This window comes from Sinohyriopsis cumingii, chromosome 1, assembly GCF_028554795.1.
Source record: "Sinohyriopsis cumingii isolate HCF-2022 chromosome 1, ASM2855479v2, whole genome shotgun sequence".
NCBI lineage: Eukaryota > Metazoa > Mollusca > Bivalvia > Unionida > Unionidae > Sinohyriopsis > Sinohyriopsis cumingii.
In genome coordinates, this window is record NC_142961.1 from 161,859,330 (window position 1) to 161,870,826 (window position 11,497).

At 34.7% G+C, this 11,497-nt stretch overlaps 1 long non-coding RNA gene across 1 annotated transcript; it reads right to left on the reverse strand.

The window, feature by feature from the left end:
- Positions 1-6,323: 6,323 nt before the first annotated feature.
- On the reverse strand, positions 6,324-10,710 carry LOC149808260 (uncharacterized). Its single transcript, XR_016419719.1, has 3 exons — positions 10,393-10,710; positions 8,350-8,481; positions 6,324-6,482 (listed from the first exon to the last, which is right to left on the reverse strand). It is a non-coding gene; the product is annotated as an uncharacterized LOC149808260 (long non-coding RNA).
- Positions 10,711-11,497: the final 787 nt, after the last annotated feature.

Sequence of the window (11,497 nt, forward strand, 5' to 3'; positions counted from 1 at the left end):
TAATAATAACAATTTATTATTATTATTATTATTGTTATTATTATTATTATTACTATTATTATTATTTATATTTTTTTACTTTGATTCTACAACAAATTATAATTACTTATGTAACATAATCTCATAAATCTCATAGGTTCATATGATCGAGTAAGATTTACTCGAGTATCTTATTGTATCTTCAATAAAACTAGTCAGTCACAGTTTTGTTGCGGTCCTATAGTTCCGAGATTTTCTTTTCCATGACCGAACCCAATTTAATCTTCTGTTCTTACTTTGATTTCCGGATTTAATGAGTTTTATTTATTAATGTATGGATAAGTTAAAAAGATTGACAACAAATTTGAAGATGTCTTTTTTTATAGCACAGAATGAGAAATTTAAGATGTATACAAGTGTAATCACAGTCTCTCTATCAAGCTATTCTATTGGGGGGATAGCATCACTTTAAATAAATAACATTAAACATTATTGGGAAAATCATGGTTTTCTATATGTAGTGTATTCGTTCAAAAGATTTACAAGAATGAAGATGAAACGAAGGAAACCACGAGCTTCCACTGATTTAACACACTGGATTGAAGACCATCTACAAGTTAAGTAGGACAGTTCCATGAAGAAATAAAACTCACCTTTATCTATCTGGTTATCGATGATATTAAAATGAAACCTTTGTGGAAATTATACTTACAATTTTCGAAATATGACTTCTCAGATATGCACTCTTCCTTTGAGAAATGTAAACTTTTGCTGTTGTCAATCAAAATTTGTAACCAAAACTGAACACCTTGGCTGTATATTTAGATATGGAACTCTTTATAACGTTATGTATTATGTTATATGTTAAAACCATTTCCAGTTTTAGAAGATGAGTCGAATGCTTATATTAGCTTCTTGTTCATTTGTTTTTGTTTTTGTTTCGTTTTCGTGTTTTATTTACTTGTGGGGTTTGGGGTTGGGGGGATTGTTGCCAATTATCCTCCACTTTTAAAGCGAGTATTTTAGGATTATTTAAATTAACATCATATATAGCAAAATATAAGCTTTACGATATACAGCCAAGTACCAATGACCAATTTATATATCTTTACGGGCAAAACCTCCAATTACTGAATAATAATAATAACAACTGTGTTATAGTTTAAGTAAAATCGCTGACAAATGTTATCACGTGTTTCCTGACGTAGACGTGAGTAATCATTTTAATTTGAAGTGCCTGCCTTACAAGCAGTCGTGCTCAGGAGATCGACCTAACCAACTTTTGACAGCAGAAACATCAAATTGACCATAACTTTATTTATCTTATTATCTTATTATTATTTGTGGCAACTGATATCAAACGGTTCTTACAGGTCCAAACAAAACCATGGCATTGGCAAGATTCGACTCTTGATACTAGCTCTTTCTTGGTACGTACTATGTGAAATGCGAATCACACACACACACACACACACACACACACAGAGTACCTCTTTTACTGATTACAATATTCCCATGATCTTATATCATTCATATGCTGTATTATGCCTGCAATCCTTATTCCAAAAACAGTTTGGCAACAAGCTATCGTATATATTATCTAGTAGTCGATTATAGGTGGTCACACTGTTTCTTTGTTTAGCAACAAGAAAACTTATGTTAAATGTCATAAATATACTTACATCCATCATTGTTTTTATCCTATCTGGAAAGGGAGCTGAATTATATGGCTATTGACTTCTGCTGTGGTTGAATTTATCTCTTTGTAGTTTTCCATATAAATGCGAATAATTTACATCAAACAGAAAGAACTTATAAAATACCGTCACTGTTTAATACGACTTCTGCAAGAAGGTATTTATATTCTTGTAGTGTTTTGATGTTATACTCCATTCTTTCTTATCTCAGAGTTTGCAGAAAGACGTTTTAATTATTAATTTTATTGATATTTATTGAGCTCTCTTGAAATACAACAGAGACAATTTTAAATAAATGTATGCCTTAATTTATGTGTGCCAATCAATCCAATAACGACAAATGCAATATCTATATTTAGTTCTCTGTTCTTTTTTTCTGACTGCTCAATATGTAATTGTTCATAAGAGGTAAACTGCTCATTATAACCAATGTCATTTTTCACTAGACTATCTTTCAACAGTGTCAAATATGCAGATGTGGTACATTTTTATGCAGAATATTTTGGATGAGAAGTAAAAAAAAAGACATTAATAACAAGACGAACAACAGACAAATATAATTCATAGAAATTACATGACTATCCGGATAAAGATTTTCACTTCAGTTAATAATTCGCACTATTAAAATACCACAGGAGCTGTCCGCATAATAGTTAAGAATTTAACGTCGTTTTTTCTGAGTTTATAGTGGTATATACTTTCAGTTGCCGACTCACACAGCTTACATAACTCAGAAAAACGACGTTAAGCTCTTATAATTGAAATTTCAATTATTCGTTATGTTATTTTGTTTGCATCATTAAAACAGCACAAATCTTAACTGAGCGTAGTAATAGTTTTTTTTTTCTCTTTCTGTTACGTAGCTATTTATAGCACTTGGGATTGTCCTGCTTGTCCGTAATAAGGTCATCATAATACCAATCCTTTAACAAATGGAAGCCAAATTGTTTTTTTTAAAAAATTGTTAGAATGTTGTTTTCCTTTAATGCTTACTTCGTGTCTGCCTTAACTGGCACTGTTAATCTTATGCTGTACACGTGACTCTATTTATAGAATGGGTATTCTTAGAAAAGTAGTTCTCCTTACAGTTAATGCAGAAATAAACGCAATTCATTTTGATCACGTGGTAACATTCTGACCAATGGAAGTGTTACTTTCGTTTACCTGCTACTGTCATTGCAATTTTTTACCAGTGGTTCCAATAACCCAATGACCAAAATTCACTATAGCAATTATGACAAGTTTTTAGGTTGTTTTAAACCTGCTGTGACAATAATATCAATGTTATTTATTGGAATGTTTCAAGGAAAGTTGTCGATGAGAAAATTAACTTTTATGTTTGATTGCAATGCTTCTCTATACATTCTCAAGATTGGCCTTTCAATAGAGTTACATTAGGGCAGTGTCTAAGACCTAAGTTTTATTGTTTTATTGTGCGCAAGCTCAACGACTACATTCGCAATCCAAACCAACAAAACAGATGAAGTCTTTTCGAATGTGGTAAGGCTAGTATTGGGTAAATAGACAGCACCATGCTATAGTACCATGCACGTCTATACAGTATAATTGAAACATCGAGCAGAGCGAAGCAAATACGGTCAAAATTTCAGATTTAATATTCTCTTTGATCTCGAGACTTAGATAGATATGTGAAACTGGTAAGTGATTATATAAAACTAACGCGTATTCTCGTTACTTTATCTCTTGTTGTTGACAACTGACAGCTTACAAAAACGTTTACAAAAATAGACAAAAGTAATAGGTCGTATGTACTTTGCTTTGATCTTGATTTTTAAGTCAGCCGCCAGACTGTGGTGCGTGACACACCATCAAGTAAAGATGCACACCTTGATAAGTTTCTCTCTTTGCAAACAGTTTACAGAAAGGATTCGAAAAGCGCTTTCCGATACGTCACACCTACCTTGGTGAGTTTATCATTATCAAGATGGGCCTACACACTAACAAATTTTAGTACAAACACAATACCATATTTTAGTACAATTGATGCTAGAATAAGGTTTCTTCGTACCACATGTGCTGGTCACATTTATTGTACGGATAGGCCATTGTGTTAATCAGTTTAAGAAAATCAACAAGTGGAATTATGACAAATTAGAAGAAATTAATATAATTACATAGTCTTGACAGATTGATATTTATGTACTGTGCTTTGTAATTTAGTATCTCCAAAACATTAACAATGTGATTGTCAACGCTTGAAGATGTACGAGAGAGAGAGAGAGAGAGAGAGAGAGAGAGAGAGAGAGATCACTGAATGTATTACAGTGTACTGTTTAAGATTTGCCCATTACATAAATCAGGTTGTAAACTTTTAATTCCCTTGTATGGATTATAGGAACATGCCTACAGTACATACAATTTTGAAGAGCATCAAATTAAATATTGTTAAAAGGAACCTTGCAACCCCAAACACTGAACGAAGAATGGAGTTTTCGTGAGAAATCTACCAGACCATTTATTTAACTATGAAAATTAATTTTCTGAGTACTCGCCAATTTTTGTATTTGTAAACAAAACTACTTGCATATACTTTAAAGAAATACAAAATATGATGACGCAATGAACGAGTGACTTTTTTCGAATGTTTTAATTGTTGCATAGCATACGTTACACGTGTAAAATGGTCTTTTTCTCTAACGTTCACCATGAATTTAAAAGCCATAAAATTCATTTCAGGTTCTAGTGTTCCATACGAATTTCAGATCTGTACAACTGCTATGTTCGCTTGGAGTATTGTACCTAAAGCATTAACTTGTTAGGTCGTGAACTGCTAACAACCATATCCTTATCTATACTTGCCGATATGAACAGCAATTGTTACTAAGGGACCAACCATCTAATTTTCTGGGTGAAGGTGGATGTGCTGAAAAGGGCTTTAAAACAAGATTGCACCATCTGTTTCATAACAGTTTGTCATTACACGTTCTGTGCTGCAGCTAGGTACAACTTACTCATTGCACCAATCAAAACATATTCGGCCATTCCTGTTATGTCGAGAAAGAAACCTCAGAGGTAATTCCCTGCCATTATGAACTTTATTCTCAACTACTTACGTTCACATGCAACAATAGGGCGCGGAAGGAGACAAAATCACAATTAAAATAATCTCAACCTTTACTGTTGTCACACATATGGTTTTCTCTGCAGAGGCAAATCACCTAATACGTCAAACTGATGTGTACTCCCACAAGTAGATCCTTGGTTATTTCACGACCTGACTGAAATGACCAAGCATATTCCGATTGTCATTGAACGACGGTTTCCTCTCTCGGAATATAGCTTATCTCCTGAATAAGCTAATCCCGTGCCAGTTAGTTTTGTTATCGCCCGCATTTCTAAAGAGATGGCCGTTTTACCTGTAACTGTTTATGGATGTCAATTTAAAAGCGGTATGGCCACATTGAACCGTAATGTCACAAGATGACTTTGTGTGTAATAAACATGCCATGTATAACCGATTAATTAGTGAATAAGTGTTTCCAGGAAACATAAAGAAACCTAGACTTATCTTTATAGTGTTTTATTCTTCTCGCCCACTCAAGTCATGCTGTTTTGACAAAAGTCGGTAGAACCACTAACTTTTCTGCGTACACATTATTCCTTGTCATGGTTGTACTTATTCCTGACAACCTGTTTGATACATGACAGTAAATGACAATATCAAATTCGTTATTTAACTGTCTTTTATGCCGGTGTAAGGTATGGGCATTAACAAACAAATCCGTATCTAGCTCATTCGTTGGAACCATGTTTTGGTTTTAGACCCTGTACGGCGTTATAGTAAAGACATGTCCTACTAATATTACGCCAAATTTATTGGCGTTTTTTAGAGACAAGTGTTTTACATCTTTCTTCATTTTCAAAGTCGTGCACAAACTGTACATTAGCAGGAAAGATGGCACAACAACCTAACAGGATTGTGTTAGTGTTTAGCAAGAGCGTAAATATATATCATATCTGATAAACCGCATAGCCAAATTTAAGGCGAAGAAGTGTCGGCCAGAAATCTTTGAATGTGAATATAAACCCTGTGTAAACTTTGCATATTTCTTAATTTAGTAGACAAATTTGCAGAGAGTGATTGCATAACACCTCTCAAACATTTGGTTTAAAAGTTCTAGGAGACCCATTTACTGCTCAAACAATTTTTAAACTATAACTTTGGCTGCTGAGGTTACTAGTTTTGCAAGCAACTGTCTGCACAGAATACTGCATTTTTGAACTTTTCGCTATCATACATGATTTCGTGAATTATTTTCTCCGAACTAATGGCCACGTTGCTTTGAGAACACTGACTGGAGAAGAGGTGCGTGCTTAAACTTGATGTCTTGTCAAAGGAAAACATCAAGTGCACTGCTCTTCCTGCTTTTGGTGAGTTTATCTATTTGACTGTCTACATTGGTACGTGACAATGGCCATCAGATTGGCCTGACATAGTAATTCACCGAATGGCCATATTATCGGTAGAGTTCAGGTATGTAATAAGGAAACAAAAACAACCAAGAAAAAACACACACACACATACACACAAACAAACGAAATGAAGGAGACTGCTGGGCTCCTTCAGGTCAATACTAAAAAGATTTGTTGTGGTTCATAAGTCATCATTTATATCACCCAGGGCTTTTCCTTGTTTTAATAAATTATTACTGGTGAAAGTTCACATATAAGAACAGGTTGAGCAGTAACGTATTCACTGACTAGTTGCCGGCATTTGAATGACCTTGCTGGACACACGGTAATAATGGTATGGAAAAATGGGAACCAGCCTGGAAATGGGTGAACCTAAAATAGAGTATATATGGGTTAGGCTGACCATGATTGGTTAATAATGTAAGTTATGGTGCAGGAAAAAGAACCTTTTGCGAGCTTATCCTAGTTGTAAGTGGGAAATGTTTTTAGAGACATTGTTTTATTGATGGAATTTAAGTCCTTTAACAGTCTTGAGTTTGGAACACTCATTACTAAAATTAGCAACTGACTCTTTGGTGCGGAATTGAAAGCACATGTTTCAAACACATGCAGGTCCAGAAAATGCCGCGGGTCATATCCTTTCCTCTGCACAGAAGCTGACATCCAGGTTTCATCTATATTTGATAAATATAAGTTTGATCATGAGCACTCACAAAATTTTAAGTTACTGAATTTTTAATATCATGGGGTTTAAATAGGTTTACTATGGGAACTGAATTAGTACAGCGAGTCCTGCTGAAAGGTAGCTTGAGCATGCGTACGTGAATCTGTCTTTTTCAAAGAGAATTAGCTTTCGTCTACAGACTGTTCAAATGGCTGTTTACAAAGAAAATTTACCATAAAAAATAATAAAACTGAAGAAGAGCTTGTGGACATATGGGCCACACAGGACGGTTCTTGTTTTCTTGCATATGCCCTCCCCATAACAACCAAATTGGTTACATCTCTATGAGGTCCACGTGTTAAAGCATCTATCCAATCCAAACTCCTTGAACGTTAGACACTACATACAAGGCACTAGAGCCATCAATTGGGAGCTGGTGGGAGTAGTTATATAATGTGGGACATCACATGGGACACCCTGAAGGCAAAGAGTACAAATCTATTGGAAATATTTATTAGTATGGAGCATGGATAACTCATAAGTCACTATTCAGTAATTGCTCAACTTTCAGAGTTGACTTACTTTCAATTGAAGATACACATCTGTAACATTTAATTTTTATTTTAAATTTTAGAAAAGATTTTCTCATGTAGATGAGTTGGGGTGGGGTTTAGAGCAAATTTTTGAGAGTTATATTATTACGATGTAATGGTCGGCGATTTGGACTCTTAAAAAGTCTTTTTCATAAGCAAATACAAAACATAGACACGACAAACAAATAAAACAGAAAAACCGTTGTGTTTGCAAAACTTTACATGACTATTTCTACAGGAATGAAATTTGATTTATTATGTTTCAACTAGATTATTTCAACTTGTTGCGGATGCTGGAAAATATTTTATATTAACCTAGAAAACGATGGGCCATAACGACATAATGACACAGAGTTTTGCAAACACAACGGTGTTTTCTAGAAATATAAAATTATTCTTAAATTTATTTCCCTTATGAATATGTTCTTACAAAAATTATGTTGAACAAAATCGCGATATTGACCATTGTGCCTTTTGAATCGTCCTTGTATTGTTCTTAGGTCATGCCATGCACAGATTACTGGTTACTTATTTTGGTTAGGACAAAATAATATTTGACAAAGTGCTATGTAAAAGCACAAATGACTAGTATTGAAGTTGTAAAGTTTGCATTTTTCTGAGAACAATTTAGAATACCGTCATATGTTCAGATTCCAATCAATCAAAAGTCCGCTGCATCCACTGTATATTAAGCTTAACATAACGCCACAGAAGTGATTGAAGGTGGTTATCAAGAAAATCAAATGGAAATCATTTATATCAGTACGACACAAAAACGGTACATGGGAATCAATTACGTAATCAAAGATACGAGACAAATACTTCGGAATCAATTACGTGATCCCCAGCACGAGACGAGTACTTTGGAATCAACTCCGTACTCAGCAACTGACAAGTACATACATGATGTAGCTTCCTTTTATAACTAAATCACTAATGAGAAAGCAACGTTTTAGTGGGATATATGTAGGTTTACACTTACTGAAAAATGCCCATGATCTTGGTATACATAGGGACATGTTTCCGCACATGGAACATCCACTCGACAACAAATCTTGTCATTGAATACCTCATGCAGTGATAATGTGTCAGTCAGAATTTCTTGTATCTGTGCCTGGAAAGAGATTGACCCGAACAATAGATTCAGATTTCAGCAGGACAATCGCTGAGTTTAGAAATATCAAATTTTACTTTAATTATTTCCGTTAGTATTATTTGATATAACAAATATACACCTGTTAGTACGAGTACTTGTATGGATAAAATCACGATACAGGACAGTTTGAGTTCATTACACGAGTTCTTACTTATTAGTTAGACCCTTTTAACTATTTCACAAAATTGGACTGCGCGGTACGTTGTTTTTTCTTTTTGTGCTATGTATATTTAATTTGCGTTGTTTGTTAGCTTTAAGTTTTATTTTAAGTTCATTTTTCTCATTTTCACTTTGTATTCTTGAGAAATAAATTATTTGTTAAATTTTGCAACTCTTTTTGTCTTTCACTCTTTTCTGTTACTTATTTTAAGAGCATAAACTCGTAACATCTTCTCAATTCAAAGAAGTCTCGTTGCCTTTTCAATTGCTTTGGTATTAAGTTCATAATGGAGAAGTGAGCTGCCTTTATCGAGGAGGTAAAATTACTTGCTTGCTTAAAACATCGATTTATAATACTCAATATCACTGCATAAGCTAACCCCACCCACCCACACCCATACATCTCTATGCCTTTTTGAACAAGGAGGAGAAAAATCTTCGCGGACCAATATAATGTTTACCTTTGAACGGCTTTTTTATGAGGATCGTATTGTTACAAGCCAGGGGTATTTCCTTGACCGAGCGGTGTCAAACCCTGGCGCGATTTCCGCTAGAAGTCACAAGTTGACCCCAAATTTCCAAAGACTTCTATACAGTTTCAGCTGTAAATTAGAAAGCCCGACGTGTCCATTCTATACATAAATTTAACTCTAATCAACGCAACACCACAAATCTCACAACGTGCCAAATATACATCAACCGTACATCTGCATGGTTTCTCTTCATCAACTTTCCGTACCGTCAGCAGTTCACGCCGTAGAAACTATACACCTAGGATGTATGGTACTCCAGGAAAATCAACCCATTCTCCTCACTATGTTGATGGTGGTAGGAATGTTCTAGAGAGCTAGATGTTGAAGGAATCAGAGAAATACAAGGTGCTTAGAAGAACGTTTATGAAAGAAATCCTGAAGTCATTCCAAAAATTACATAAAGGATGATTTACTGACTGGACTTATCTGCGAAGAATTTGTAAATTACCTGATCAGAGACGTACTTTTGGGTGATGAAATCCATATAAAGCAAATCTAGCGTACTTGGCACAGATGTTGACAGTATGTCAAGTTTCTTAACAATGTCATTGAATTCACGAAATGCACATTGAATTAGCTTGTGTGTCACTTGTACATTGGGTACATGTCTTGAGTTTTCTTCAAGACAGGTAAGTAGACGTGCCAGCATGCTTTGCACTCATTTGTCAACATTAAAAGCACACCATTATTAAAAAGAAAATAGCTATTATTTGTGTAATAAGGCAGAACTCCTTGCAGCTAAGAAACAATACGATGGGTTCTCTCTCCCTCTCTCTCAACAACGATTGTCAACATTCATAATCGGTAGCATGTTTACCATATTGTTTTAGACAAAATTATTGACGTACTAAATACAGCGTATACTGTGTCAGTTTGACAATTTGCTATCTGATATATCGTTTCAGTATTGTTGTATCTATATTTTACCAACATTAAACATCAAAAGACGTTTATTGTACAATGTTTCTTTATTAAAGTGAAGAGCTTCATTTGAATACATTAACTTTGCTGCATGTTAGATAAAGATAAATGAGATTCTAGAGAACCATTATACAAACAGTGCACGAAACTGTCTGGATCCCATACGAAATTGGCATTCCATGATATCCCCACTGACTCTGGTATTTACATGTAATTTATGTTGGAATGTAAGAGGGACACACCCCATCATCGTTACCTTCACTTTCGATCATAATCCATAGCCAGAAGGTCTGTACTCACAATCAGGATTATCATGGACTCTTTACTTTGTTTTTCTGTATATGAACACAACACATTTCATGTCTTCGTTTGCGGAGGACCCTCAGAAAATAGGAACACTCATTGTAGTAATCTAATGTCGCTGACGGAGTATACGGAAGTCCCTGTCTCTATTGTCAAGCAAGACGGCTTTGTACGTCATAAACGGATATATAGTGTGCTTAATTGCATAATTAGTGAGTAACTGATTCTAGCAGACATGCATAAACTATTCTAGTCCATATTATACATGTTCTTTTTCACATATTCAGCTTTATGCTGTTTGTTGTTGTTGGTGCAGGGTTTAACGGTATTTTTCAGCATAAGATATGCTATACATCGCGGCCTGTATAAGTTGTGGAGGATGAATCCTGGAAAACCCCGGTAAAAAAACACCAACCCACGAGAAGCAAGCTTTCTCACATACACACAATGGCCGAGCATGAGACTCGAACCCACGCCGACAGAGGTGAGATGGCAATGATCAGTAACGGTTAGCGCTTTAAACCACTCAGCCACTCTGGTTCCCTTAAGTTGCTTGTGTGAAAGGCGATAAAACATAATGACCACCTTTTCTGCCTAAAATAATTCCTTGTCACTGAATGTATTCCTGGATAACCTGTGTCATATAGCACTGTAAATGACACACATTCTTTTTTAAACTATTTTGCAAGCGTAAAGAATGGAACTCTATATAATAATAATAATTAGCTCGTTTCTGAGAACCATGTGTAAGCTATTAAGCAAAAGGAAATAACTTACATAATTCAGTATTTATCTCTTTGCGGGTAAAGAGGTAGAAAAGCTCATTATCAGGATCGTGTGGTATAATTATAGTAATTGTGTGGTATAATTAGAATAATCGTGTGGTATAATTGTAGGGATTTTATGGTATAATTTTAGTATATGCATAGATTTAATATCTGAAGAGCGAATGCAGTTGTGAAATCTAACTAAGCCAAATTTTAGGCCACTTATGTCGGCAAAACATATTTTTGAAATTCAAAAGCAATTAATACGTGTATTTCATCCTTCAGTATTAT